Below are 13,324 nucleotides of genomic sequence, written 5' to 3'. Positions count from 1 at the left end.
TTAGCAGTTTTGTGGACTGACTGACCTTCAGTTCTTACAGTAATGATGGACTGTTGTTTCTCTTTACTCAGCTGATCGGTTCTTTCCATAATATGAATTCTAACAGTTGTCACATAGGACTGTCAGCTGGGTACCAACCTGACTGCTGCACAACACAACTGATGGTCCCAACCTCATTAAGAAGGCAAGAAATTGCACAAGTGAACAAGGCACACCTGTGATGTGAAAACCACTTCAGGTGACGACATCATGAAGCTCAGTGAGAGAACACCAAGGGTTTGCAGTAGAGATGGCACAATACCACTTTTTAATGTCCGATACCAATATCATAAATTTGGATATCTGCCGATACCGATATGAATCCGATATAGCGTATTTTGTAATCAATAAAACTGTTTTTTATAAATATCTTGCAGCATTTTGTATAAGGTCATACTCAAGTTTTTAAAAACAAGAGACTGAAGCTATTCTGTTATACCTGTATGCAAAAAATACACTCCACCCAAAACATTTTATAGTTCAGCAACACTGATCAATCTAATAAATTTAAACCTACACCATCCTCCCTATTCTGGTATTTTAAATAGTACTTACCTACCTAACTAATAGGGTTGCCAACTCCCAGAAAAAATATTAGGAAACCATCCCCTGCCCTCAATGGATGTAATCAACTTTAATTTAATGCAAGTGTAAAACAAATGCACAGAAATCAATTATTTTTCTGCAATAATTAAATAGATTCAACATCTTTCTTCAACAGAATTGCAGATTGCACAGACGGTACCTTCCCAAAAGAAAAAGTACTATAGCTTACTAGGGTGTATATTAGACTTATTTATTTACTATATGCAACAATGGATTTCTATACATTTAATCAGATGACCACTTTTGTTGTAAGATTCAGATAATTATTCATTCAAAGTTTTTAAATGACATAACAAAGAAAAATATTTCTTTGTGTCCTCCTTTCCCTGGTAATGCCCAACCTGGCCCCCGACAAAACTTTGCTAGAGCCGCCCCTGCACAGTTACCAGCTGTCAGCTATGTAGAAAAGGATCCTGGTGTTATTTGTCTCTCAGAAACGGTTCATAACTTCCCTTCAACTCATTCATGTCACCTAAAAGGTAAACCTGTTTCTCCATCACCTGTTCAGCTCTGATGATTTAGTAAGGACATCTCCTGGTTTCATCTTCACGTTATGTTAATACATAGTGAGCGAGAAAGGTGACTGGAAAGGAAAAACTCAATGTATCATGGGAATCCCCGGCAGCCTACGTCTATTGCAGCATAACTAAGGGAGGATTCAGGGTCACCTGGTCCAGCCCTAACTATATGCTTTAGCAAAAAGGAAAGTTTTAAGGCTAATGTTGAAAGTAGAGATAGTGTCTGTCTCCCGAATCCAAACTGGAAGCTGGTTCCACAGAAGAGGGGCCTGAAAACTGAAGGCTCTCCCTCCCATTCTACTTTTAAATACTCTAGGAACAACAAGTAGGCCTGCAGAGCGAGAGCGAAGTGCTCTAATAGGGTGATATGGTACTACAAGGTCATTAAGATCAGATGGGGCCTGATTATTTAAGACCTTGTATGTGAGGAGCAGGATTTTGAATTCAATTCTGGATTTAACAGGAAGCCAATGAAGGGAAGCCAATAAAGGAGAAATCTGCTCTCTCTTTCTAGTCCCTGTCAGGACTCTTGCTGCAGCATTTTGGATTAACTGAAGTCTTTTCAAGGAGTTTTTAGGACATCCTGATAATAATGATTTGTAGTCGTCCAGCCTGGAAGTAATAAATGCATAAACTAGTTTTTCAGCGTCACTCTGAGACAGGATATTTCTAACTTTATAGATGTTGCGCAAATGGAAGAACGCAGTCTTACATATTTGTTTAATATGTGCGTTGAAGGACATTTTCTGGTCAAAAATGACTCCAAGGTTCCTCACAGCGTTACTGGAGGCCAAGGTAACGCCATCCAGAGTAAGAATCTGGTTAGATACCATATTTCTAAGATTTTCAGGGCCGAGTACAATAACCTGAGTTTTATCTGAATTAAGAAGCAGAAAGTTAGCGGCCATCCAGGTCTTTATCTCTTTAAAACATTCCTGCAGTTTAACTAATTGGTGTGTGTTATCTGGCTTCATGGACAGATAGAGCTGGGTGTCATTTGCATAGCAGTGAAAATTTATGCTATGTCTTCTAATGATACTGCCTAAGGGAAGCATGTATAATGTAAACAGAATTGGTCCTAGCACTGAACCCTGTGGAACTCCATAATTGACCTTAGTGTGTGAAGAGGACTCTCCATTTACATGTACAAATTGGAGTCTATTAGATAGATATGATACAAACAACTGCAGCACAGTACCTGTAATACCTACAGCATGTTCTAATCGCTCTAATGGGATATTATGGTCAACAGTATCAAACGCTGCACTAAGGTCTAGCAGGACAAGCACAGAGATGAGTCCACTGTCAGAGGCCATAAGAAGTCGTATGTAGTGAGGAGGTAAAATTATTAACAAGATAATCGACTGTTGGGGGTCAACAACCAGGGACAACAAAGTCAAATTAGAAAGGTATAGTAATCATCCACAACTATTTTCAGTTGCGGATGATAAAGGATTCAGAAAGTTTATTCATGCAGGTCCATATGACAGAGAATGTGCATCTTCTTTTTGTTTTCATAATTTATATTTAATTGTGTTGTGGTTTGCAGTGTTTTGTGTTGTTTCCTTTTAATTTGTTTAAAAGGTAAAAGCTGAAAATTTAAATAGTTAAAAGTTTAAATGTGAATAGTTGTTTTTTGTATTACATGATTCATTTATTACATTTTATGTAGAGTGAATAAATAAAAGTATATTTACGGTGGCCCCTAGAGACAAAGCACGTACAAACTTGAAAACACGTACAAAACACAACAGAAGTGCTCCAGGACGCTAGGGCGCAGTGTTGAGCTTTTGTTACGTAGAGGCTACACAAGCCAGCAAATACCAACGACCGGATTTGGTGTGTGGTAGTAACAGGTAAATGAACATTTTTTAAATTATTTGAATATATATGAATGCTTGTGTATAAATACACAAACAATACACATATGCTTTCAATTGTGTAATATAAGTGATCCAGGTAGCTCTGTTTTGGAAGTTCACTTAACGCTAGAAATGTGTTTTGGAGTTTGTACGTGCTTAGTCTCTAGGGTTCAGCGTATATACAGTGGGGCAAAAAAGCATTTAGTCAGCCACCGATTGTGCAAGTTCCCCCACCTAAAATGATGACAGAGGTCAGTAATTTGCACCAGAGGTACACTTCAACTGTGAGAGACAGAATGTGAAAAAAAATTCCATGAATCCACATGTTAGGATTTGTAAAGAATTTATTCGTAAATTAGGGTGGAAAATAAGTATTTGGTCAATAACAAAAATACAACTCAATACTTTGTAACATAACCTTTGTTGGCAATAACAGAGGTCAAACGTTTACTATAGGTCTTTACCAGGTTTGCACACACAGTAGCTGGTATTTTGGCCCATTCCTCCATGCAGATCTTCTCGAGAGCAGTGATGTTTTGGGGCTGTCGCCGAGCAACACGGACTTTCAACTCCCGCCACAGATTTTCTATGGGGTTGAGGTCTGGAGACTGGCTAGGCCACTCCAGGACTTTCAAATGCTTCTTACGGAGCCACTCCTTTGTTGCCCGGGTGGTGTGTTTTGGATCATTGTCATGTTGGAAGACCCAGCCTCATTTCATCTTCAAAGTTCTCACTGATGGAAGGAGGTTTTGGCTCAAAATCTCACGATACATGGCCCCATTCATTCTGTCCTTAACACGGATCAGTCGTCCTGTCCCCTTGGCAGAAAAACAGCCCCATAGCATGATGTTTCCACCCCCATGCTTCACAGTAGGTATGGTGTTCTTGGGATGCAACTCAGTATTCTTCTTCCTCCAAACACGACGAATTGAGTTTATACCAAAAAGTTCTACTTTGGTTTCATCTGTCCACATGACATTCTCCCAATCCTCTGCTGTATCATCCATGTGCTCTCTGGCAAACTTCAGACGGGCCTGGACATGCACTGGCTTCAGCAGCGGAACACGTCTGGCACTGCGGGATTTGATTCCCTGCCGTTGTAGTGTGTTACTGATGGTGACTAGGGCTGAACGATATATCGCATTTGCGATAATATCGCGACATGATCAAGTGCAATTTTCTAACCGCAAAGGCTGCGATTATACTCTGGACATGTCCAAATTCATGGGCTGCATCCTCCTGAGGCCGCATTTGTAGACCGATTACGTCACAGCGACGCGCCGAAGGCTGTCCAAATTACTACCATATCCCAGAATTCATAGCGCGGCCCAGCCAAACTCCAGTTTCCAGCAATGGCGGCCGCTACTAAGTTTTAAAATTACTCATACTAATCTTTCTGGGTCACAAAATAAACTTTTAACATATTTTCAGGCGAGAAAGTAGTTGTGTAAACATCAAATATCTGCTCGGTTTATCAAGATATCCCATATTTGCAAAAGTGCTTCGACATTTTCAGAGGCGTCTGCTACCCACCAGCTCGACAGCTAGCCGGGAGCTCGAGGGTTACTGATGCGGCCGAGAACGGCACAACTCCCGGCACATCATTTTCAGATCACCGCGGAGTTTCGCTGCTCGGGTTAAACGTAATATATAAGTCACTTAGACAACCTAAAAATGTTATTGTTGGGCTTTTTTCAGTGTTTTGTTTGTTCGTGAGTAAATCGGTTTGGCTGAGATTAAAGTTATTAGATTAGATAAAATAAAACTTTATTAATCCCACGGGTGGGTTCCTCCTTGGTTTTCACACAGCTGACTAAACGTCAAATAGAAAACTTATTAAACAGAAGTATGAGACAGTCGAGAATTTACACCAGTGTCTGGTTATATTTTAGATAGCAAGAAGCAGACGGCCGAGTTTATTAAACTCCACTGAGACAGCGGTGACGCTAATCAGAAGGCTAGACCGTCCAATTTCACGCCTTTAAATTTTAAAGGCGTGTTTGTGTGTGTGTTTATACAATTGCTATTATGTTTGCACTTTATGTGTAATGTTACTGACTGCAGAGATCAGTAAGATGTGTGTATTTTTTATTTATTAGTTTTATTTATTTAATATTATTTTTTAATTGAATGACTGTCTAGTAGTTCACAGATGTCGAAAAACTGAGTGTGGTAAAGCCACTGATTTTTTTTATGTATATTTCTGCAATCTGCACATTGTACTGACTTTCATTTTAATGTTTACACCAGGGTTCCTTGTCAGCACTTTATGCTCAGATGTTTGTAAGCTAAAAATAAACTATTGTGTATGTTCAAATATACAGTTGTGATTGAAGAAGTTAAATAAAAATGTCAGTCATCAATTCATGCATCACCTCATGTCATCATAACAGAGGTCTGTCTTCCAGGAAAGAACAGTTTAAAATTAATGTAATATAGTATTGGCCATACTATATGATGTATTGCTTGTCTTTGTTTAATAATACAGAAGACAAAGACCTTAAAAAATAATCGCATATCGCATCGCAATCGCAATATTGGGGCAAAAAAATCGCAATTAGATTATTTTCCATAATCGTTCAGCCCTAATGGTGACCTTTGTTACTTTGGTCCCAGCTCTCTGCAGGTCATTCACCATGTCCCCCCGTGTGGTTCTGGGATCTTTGCTCACCGTTCTCATGATCATTTTGACCCCACGGGATGAGATCTTGCGTGGAGCCCCAGATCGAGGGAGATTATCAGTGGTCTTGTATGTCTTCCATTTTCTGATGATTGCTCCCATAGTTGATTTTTTCACACCAAGCTGCTTGCCTATTGTAGATTCACTCTTCCCAGTCTGGTGCAGGTCTACAATACTTTTCCTGGTGTCCTTCGAAAGCTCTTTGGTCTTGGCCATGGCGGAGTTTGGAGTCTGACTGTTTGAGGCTGTGGACAGGTGTCTTTTATACAGATGATGAGTTCAAACAGGTGCCATTCATACAGGTAACGAGTGGGGGACAGAAAAGCTTCTTACAGAAGACGTTACAGGTCTGTGTGAGCCAGAGATTTTCCTTGTTTGAGGTGACCAAAAACTTATTTTCCACCCTAATTTATGAATAAATTCTTTACAAATCCTACCATGTGAATTCATGGATTTTTTTTTCACATTCTGTCTCTCACAGTTGCAGTGTACCTCTGGTGTAGGAAAATGTATGTTTTATATATATAAATATAAATAATATATACATAAATATATATATATATAATATAAAATTGTATGATGGATTATGCAGAAAAAGTAGAATTGGGCTGAAAGATCTATCGCTTTATCACCTATTCAGGTTGTAAATTGTGTTTTTAAAAAGTAACTAAGTAACTAATTACTTTTGAAAATAAGTAATCAGTAAAGTAACTGGATTACTTTTTTGGGGAAGTAATCAGTAATTAGTTACTGATTACTTTTTTCAAGTAACTGGACCAACACTGGTCGCCCGTATCAAAAACCGCTACTGTGTATGATCACATAGAATTTACTGCAACTTTCACACAGTAAACCACCAAAATATAAAGTTTACATCAAACAAACATTACATTTCACCACAAATAGTATATAAAGAACAAAGTTGCTTCGTTACATCCTTGTGAACCAAAATTCAAATCTGGTAAAAACAGATTCTAACACAAAAATCATTTCTATTGCTTTTAAACACAAAAAATTATCGTTAGCAAAATGCTAATTTTAGCAAGAGACTAGCATACTTCTTTAGCAAGCACGTGGTCCCAACTCACCAAGATGGGGTATCAGCACGAACACAGCCACATGGCCTTTCTAGCTCATGCTCCCGTTAACTTAAAACATTAAAGTTTTCAAGTCAGCTTTTGGACAGTGCAAACACTTGTTTATAACACCTTTTTTCTGTATTAAAACTCACCAAAGCGACTGACAGTTCAGCACGGACCACCTGTCGCTTGTCTCAATTACTTTCAAAGTGTGAAAGACCCAGTAATGCGTGATGGTCATCCGATGATTGGAAGGCGGGACTGCTTCTAACGGTGTGTTCACACCGAACGCGATGGATGCGAATAAAACGCCCCAAACGCCCCTAATTTGACGCGTGTACATTCGCGTCTCAACGCGTGTCCAAGAAAAATCCATCGCGGGTCAAAATATGATATTTTGACAGGCGTGAACCGGAAATGTGGGAGGAATGTGGGAGGGAGTTGTGCCAGACCGGTATCTTTGCAAGATGGCAGCTGTCGAGCTAGCGCTTGAAGAGAGAGTCTCCCTTCTCTATGTACTGTGGAGAGCAGAGCAGCGGCGTAAAAGACGTCCTCGCCGTACCTGGGTCCATCAGGTCCTCCAGACGCGTGAGCAGTTTGGTGAGTTTCACCATTTGCTCCAGGAGCTGCGCCTGGATGACGGCAGATTCCAGCGATATCATCGTCTGTCACTCGGCCAGTTTGAGGACCTGCTTTCCCGCGTTGGTCCCAGAATCGCCCGCCTAGACACCAATTACAGGCGCTCAATCCCACCTGCAGAGCGCCTGTCCATCTGCCTGAGGTTAGTAAAAGTGTTTATTGATACCTGTGCTAATATATGCTAAACCATCCATTTATACACTGCTAACATGGATGTGCTATGCTAACAGTGAATGCTGTCGGCGTTTACTGATAGCATAGCACATCCATGTTAGCAGTGTATAAACTATCGTTTATACACTGCTAACATGGATGTGCTATAACAGTGAATGCTGTCGGCGTGTATGAACTATCGTTTATACACTGCTAACATGGATGTGCTATAACAGTGAATGCTGTCGGCGTGTATAAACTATCGTTTATACACTACTAACATGGATGTGCTATGCTAACAGTGAATGCTCTCGGTGTTTACCGATAGCAAACTGGTACGAGACGACCGTTTATAATATTTCTAGTGATACTCAGACGGTCTCATCAAGTCCCGATTTAATTCGATTTATGCTGTTATAGTTATGTTAAAGGTAAGTTAGAGAAAGGATCATACTTCCTCTTTTCAAAATAAATATTTTTCAAAATAAAAGAGTTCAAATGCATTTATACAAATAAAAAGATAGAAATAACAAAAGGCGTTTTCGCTACATAAATATCTGTTGATTTGCTAACTCAGCCTGACAGGATTTCAAAATAGATTTTGGCATAGCTGTTAGCAAGCTTGGCTAGCTGTTTTTATTTTATTTGTCACATACACAATCACACAGAGAACACCATGCAATGAAATGCTTGCCCGCTTGGCTATGGCAGGCAGTGAGGTGCGTTTAATGTGTCTCTGTTAATTTGAGTTTTCAATGAAACCCTGATAAACAGGTATTTATGGTTCTACACTTTTATTGGCTGGGTTTATTTTGATAATAGTGTAATTGCAAACCATGCCACATGATGGTTTGTTATATAAAGCTAAAGTAGCATTATATTTTTATGGTGATGTTTCTAAATGCAATTGCCTTTATTTTAATTAGTTCTCACAATGAAGACGCTGAGCGATCCTGATGGCGAACCTGGAATAACTCATCTGTAAACAAAGAACTTGTTCGTGTGGTGGCTAAAAGGAGCAACAACGACTTGTGAGATAATTAACAACTAATAAATACATCTATATTTGTACAGTCAATGTTCATTAAAAGGCATCTGGAGAACTACAAGAAATGTTGAGGAGGTGATTTAGCCATTTGAATCTGTAGCTGTATTTGTAAATGACCTTTAAATTTGGTAAATATTTTTACGTTTGTTTGAAAGGCACTTCGGTTTTATTTTGAAATCCGTGCTTTTATTTTGAAACAGGAAACTGGCACAAAACCGTTAAAGGGCTGTTAGTAACCTTTCTTTTAGGATATGGTAAAATAGTGTGCCTTAAAGTGAAAAATATGTACGTTTACTTTGCCAATTAGTACCTGGCTGACAGTGGCACAAGGTTTGTTAATGTTTCCTTTAACGGAATAAGTTACATGCAATCAAAATGTCGTTTAATAGAGTTTATGTTGTTAACCTTGACCTTGACCTTTATGTGTAGTTGTAAGTTAGTGAGGTGATATAATGAATTGAGTGATGTAAATTTGATGTATATGCTATATGTGAGCAGGAGAAATTTGTTTCCTTTGATCTTATAGTATTAATATTGCTGGTTTTGTTTTGCTCCTAGCTCTTACGGTGTCTTCACTGAATGTTTCAATAAAAACATTTCCAATAAAACCTCTGTGAAGCATCAGTATAAGAGACCATCATTCAGCCAGGGATGCTACAGTAAGAGCTTCAGCCTCACGAGTTTCACCTGACTGCCAAAGTCTATGATGAAAGAAGAGGGATTCATTGTGATGGTCTAAATGTGACACTCGCTCAAAATGGAAGCATCTCAGATATTAACTGCAGAAGCAGAAGGCTCAGATCAAATAAAAGACATCTGTCAAGCAAGCAAGGATGAGGAACTTCGCAGATCTGATCGCCCAAGAAATCCCACGGAGAAGATGCTTACATTTCAGAGAGAGGAGGCATACAAAAGGGAGAAGCGGCTCATGCACCTTTATGATCAATGGAAGATCCAGGCACGTAAGGCAAGAAATCAGCTAAAGCTAGACATTCCAGAAAGTGAAATCGCAGCTCTCATTGATATCTTAGAGAAATGCATGAATGATATTACGGACATTTATGTACAAATCAGAGATCACCTCACACCATCCAGTGAAACGAGACGTCGTGTTGATGCATGTGAGGCCGTAACAAAGGACATTATTAAAATTGCATATGAAAGAATATCAGGCATAGACGAAGACTATGATAGTGAAGCAGTCAAAGAACGCCTTCGTGAGCTCCTTAACAGAGACTATGCTCATTCCATATATGGATCCACAGTTTCACCTCCAAGTCAACACACTATAGACTCCATTGTCGCAGTAAAAAGAGCAGATGCTGCAGCAGAATTAGCAGCAAAGGAAGCAGAATATGAGTTGTTATTGACGGAAGGAAAACAAAAGGAAAGGATCCAGCTCTTAGTAGAGCAACAGAAAAGGGATCTTGAAGCTCAAAAACATGAACTAGAAAGACTAAGGGCTGAAAAGGATATAAGAGCAGCACGAGCAAGATTGTCAATTTACAACCAAGATGTAATGCAGGAGGGCAGCTTGTGCTCTGCTAACAGCAAACTAAGGAACCAGGAACATATGCACCCACATCAAGCTGTGTCTCTGGCTCCAGTTCAGCATCTCATAAGATTTCCAGCTTCACCTCCACAGACAGATGTGTCCCACTTAGCTCAAGCAGTACAAGACAGCATAGCCATGAACAGACTTCCAATGCCAGAGCCACCTGTATTCACCGGCGACCCAATCCAGTTCATTGAATGGAAATCTTCATTCATATCCCTCATAGATAAAAGGAACATATGTTCAGCTGACAAACTGCATTACTTGAGAAGATATGTGGGAGGTCCTGCACGAAAGACACTTGATGGTGTCTTTTACAGGGAGGATGATGAAGCGTATAAGGATGCATGGGATCGCCTTAATAGCACGGTACGGTCAACCATTCGTCTTGCAGAGAGCTTTCAGAGAAAAACTAGCTAGCTGGCCAAAGATCCACTCAAAGGATGCAGAACAACTCAGAGCATTCGCCGACTTCCTACATGCATGTCAGCAAGCCATGCCTCATATTAAAGGGCTGGACATTCTGAATGACTGTGAAGAGAACCAAAAGCTGGTCCAAAAGTTACCTGAGTGGGCAGCTTCAAGGTGGAACCGCAAGGTGACCCAGTTTATGAAGGACAGACAGGAATTTCCAGCCTTTCAGGACTTTGTCAACTTCATGTCATTAGAAGCAGAGATTGCCTGTAACCCAGTAACTTCCCTCCATGCATTACGTTTATCAGACTTACCTGCAGAGAAACATCATCTGAAAGAAAGGAAAAATAAATCTACTGTTCTCCATACACAGACACTTACAGAGAATGAGAAGAATGTACCATCCAAGACAAGCTTAAAGCCCCCTTGTACATTCTGTCATGATAACAAACACCGCCTACATAGTTGTCCAGAGTTTAAAGGAATGCCTCTGGAAGAGAAAAGAAAGTATGTAAGGGAAAACAAACTCTGCTATGGTTGTCTGAAACCAGGCCATAATGTTAAAGACTGCCGCCACAGACACTTATGTGATATCTGTAAGGGACGACACCCAACTTGCCTTCATGACGACAGATATTCCAACATGAATGCTGTGTTAGCCTCTAATCAGAATACAGACGAAGCAGTTACGACATTGTCTCTCAATACAGAGACTGAGCACACATCTACGACTACATCCATGATTTTGCCAGTCTGGGTTTCCTCTTCCAACAACCCAGGAATATAAAGGCTTGTCTATGCTCTGCTTGACACCCAGAGGGACACTGTGTTTATTGATGAAGATGTTAGTCGTAGCTTGACCTATCCTGTAAGGCTAAAGCTAACCACCATGATCGGAAAGGACACAGTAACACACAGTGAAAGAGTCTCGGGTCTCAGAGTGCGTGGCTATACCTCCACAAATCACATTGATCTCCCTCCTGCCTATACCAAAGACTGCATACCAGCGAATCGAAGGCACATTCCTACCAGTGAAACGGCGAGGCATTGGAATCATCTCAAAGCAATAGCAGATGATATTCCGCCACATTTAGACTGTGAAGTTGGTCTTCTAATAGGTTATAACTGCTCACAGGCACTAGCACCAAGACAGGTCATCCTAGGAAGAGATAATGAACCTTATGCAATCCGCACAGACCTAGGATGGAGCATCATAGGCTGCTCACCACCTCACCTTGAATCTCCTCCTGTCGCCAACATATGCCATAGAGTAACTGTCAAAGAGCTTCCTCCAGTGATGCCATCCGATGCCATTAAAGTACTTGAGTCTGACTTTAAGGACATCAGCAAGGACAGCAGAACAGTGTCTCAAGATGACATCCTCTTCCTCAATATGCTAAAGGAAAGCATTTACATGAACGCCCATGGTCACTATGAGATGCCTCTCCCTTTTAAAGAGAGACCCTACCTTCCCAACAACAAGCAGTTAGCTATCATCCGGCTCAACCATCTCAAACGAAAGCTGCTGAACAACAAGAACTACAAGACTCACTACGTAACGTTTTTGAATGAGGTAATTAAAAACAATGATGCTGAAGAAGTTCTCTGTGAAGAGAAGGAAGGTGAAACATGGTATATTCCACACCACGGAGTTTATCATTCCAAAAAACCAGAGAAGCTCAGAGTGGTTTTTGATTGCTCGGCTAAGTACAAGGGAACTTGCCTAAATGATCATCTCCTGTCGGGCCCAGATTTGACAAATACTCTAACTGGTGTTCTTATCAGATTTCAACAGAACCATGTTGCTCTGATGTGCGACATCGAAAGGATGTTTCATCAGTTTCATGTGCGCGAAGCGGATAGAGACTACCTACGTTTCCTGTGGTGGAAGGATGGAAACATCAGTGTGGAGCCACAGGAATTCCGTATGAAAGTTCACCTTTTCGGTGCTGCATCTTCACCGGGATGTGCCAACTATGGGTTGAAACATCTCGCTAAGGAGAACGAGAGCCTGTTTCCTCTGGGCTCCCAATTCATTATGAGGGACTTCTATGTGGATGATGGTGTCACAAGCATAGCAGATGTAGATGAGGCTATTCAGCTTGCAAAAGAAGCCCAAAGGCTCTGTGCTATGGGTGGTCTGCGACTACACAAATTTGTGTGTAACAATGCGAAGGTGCTTGAGAGTATAGCACCATCTGAGCGTGCCACTGAAGTAAAGGCTCTTGATCTTGCCTTTAGTGATTCATCGCTGGAAAGAGCCTTAGGAATCCACTGGCACATTGAGTCAGACAGTTTCAGGTTTCATGCCCATTTGAAAGACCAACCAGAAACCAGGCGTGGTATACTATCCACTGTTGCCTCTCTTTATGATCCACTTGGGCTTATTGCTCCTTTCCTGCTAACTGGGAAAAGGGTTCTTCAAGAAATGTGTAGGCATGGTACAGGTTGGGATGACCCACTCATCAGTAAACTGCAACCAGTCTGGAGATCCTGGAAGAGTGATCTGGCAAATTTGGATAAAATCACCATACCCCGATGCTATGTACCAGCTGACTTTGGAAAGGTCACAAAGAGAGAGCTACATCACTTCTCTGATGCAAGCACGTATGGTTATGGCCAGTGCTCATATTTGAGACATGTGAATGGAAATGGAACTGTTCATTGTGCTCTGATTATGGCAAAGTCCAGAGTTGCTCCAATCAAAGCTGTGACCATCCCCAGGTTAGAA

The sequence above is a fragment of the Astatotilapia calliptera genome, chromosome 6 (genome assembly GCF_964374335.1).
Source record: "Astatotilapia calliptera chromosome 6, fAstCal68.1, whole genome shotgun sequence".
NCBI classification, from domain to species: domain Eukaryota; kingdom Metazoa; phylum Chordata; class Actinopteri; order Cichliformes; family Cichlidae; genus Astatotilapia; species Astatotilapia calliptera.
Note: the sequence above shows the minus strand (reverse complement) of the source record.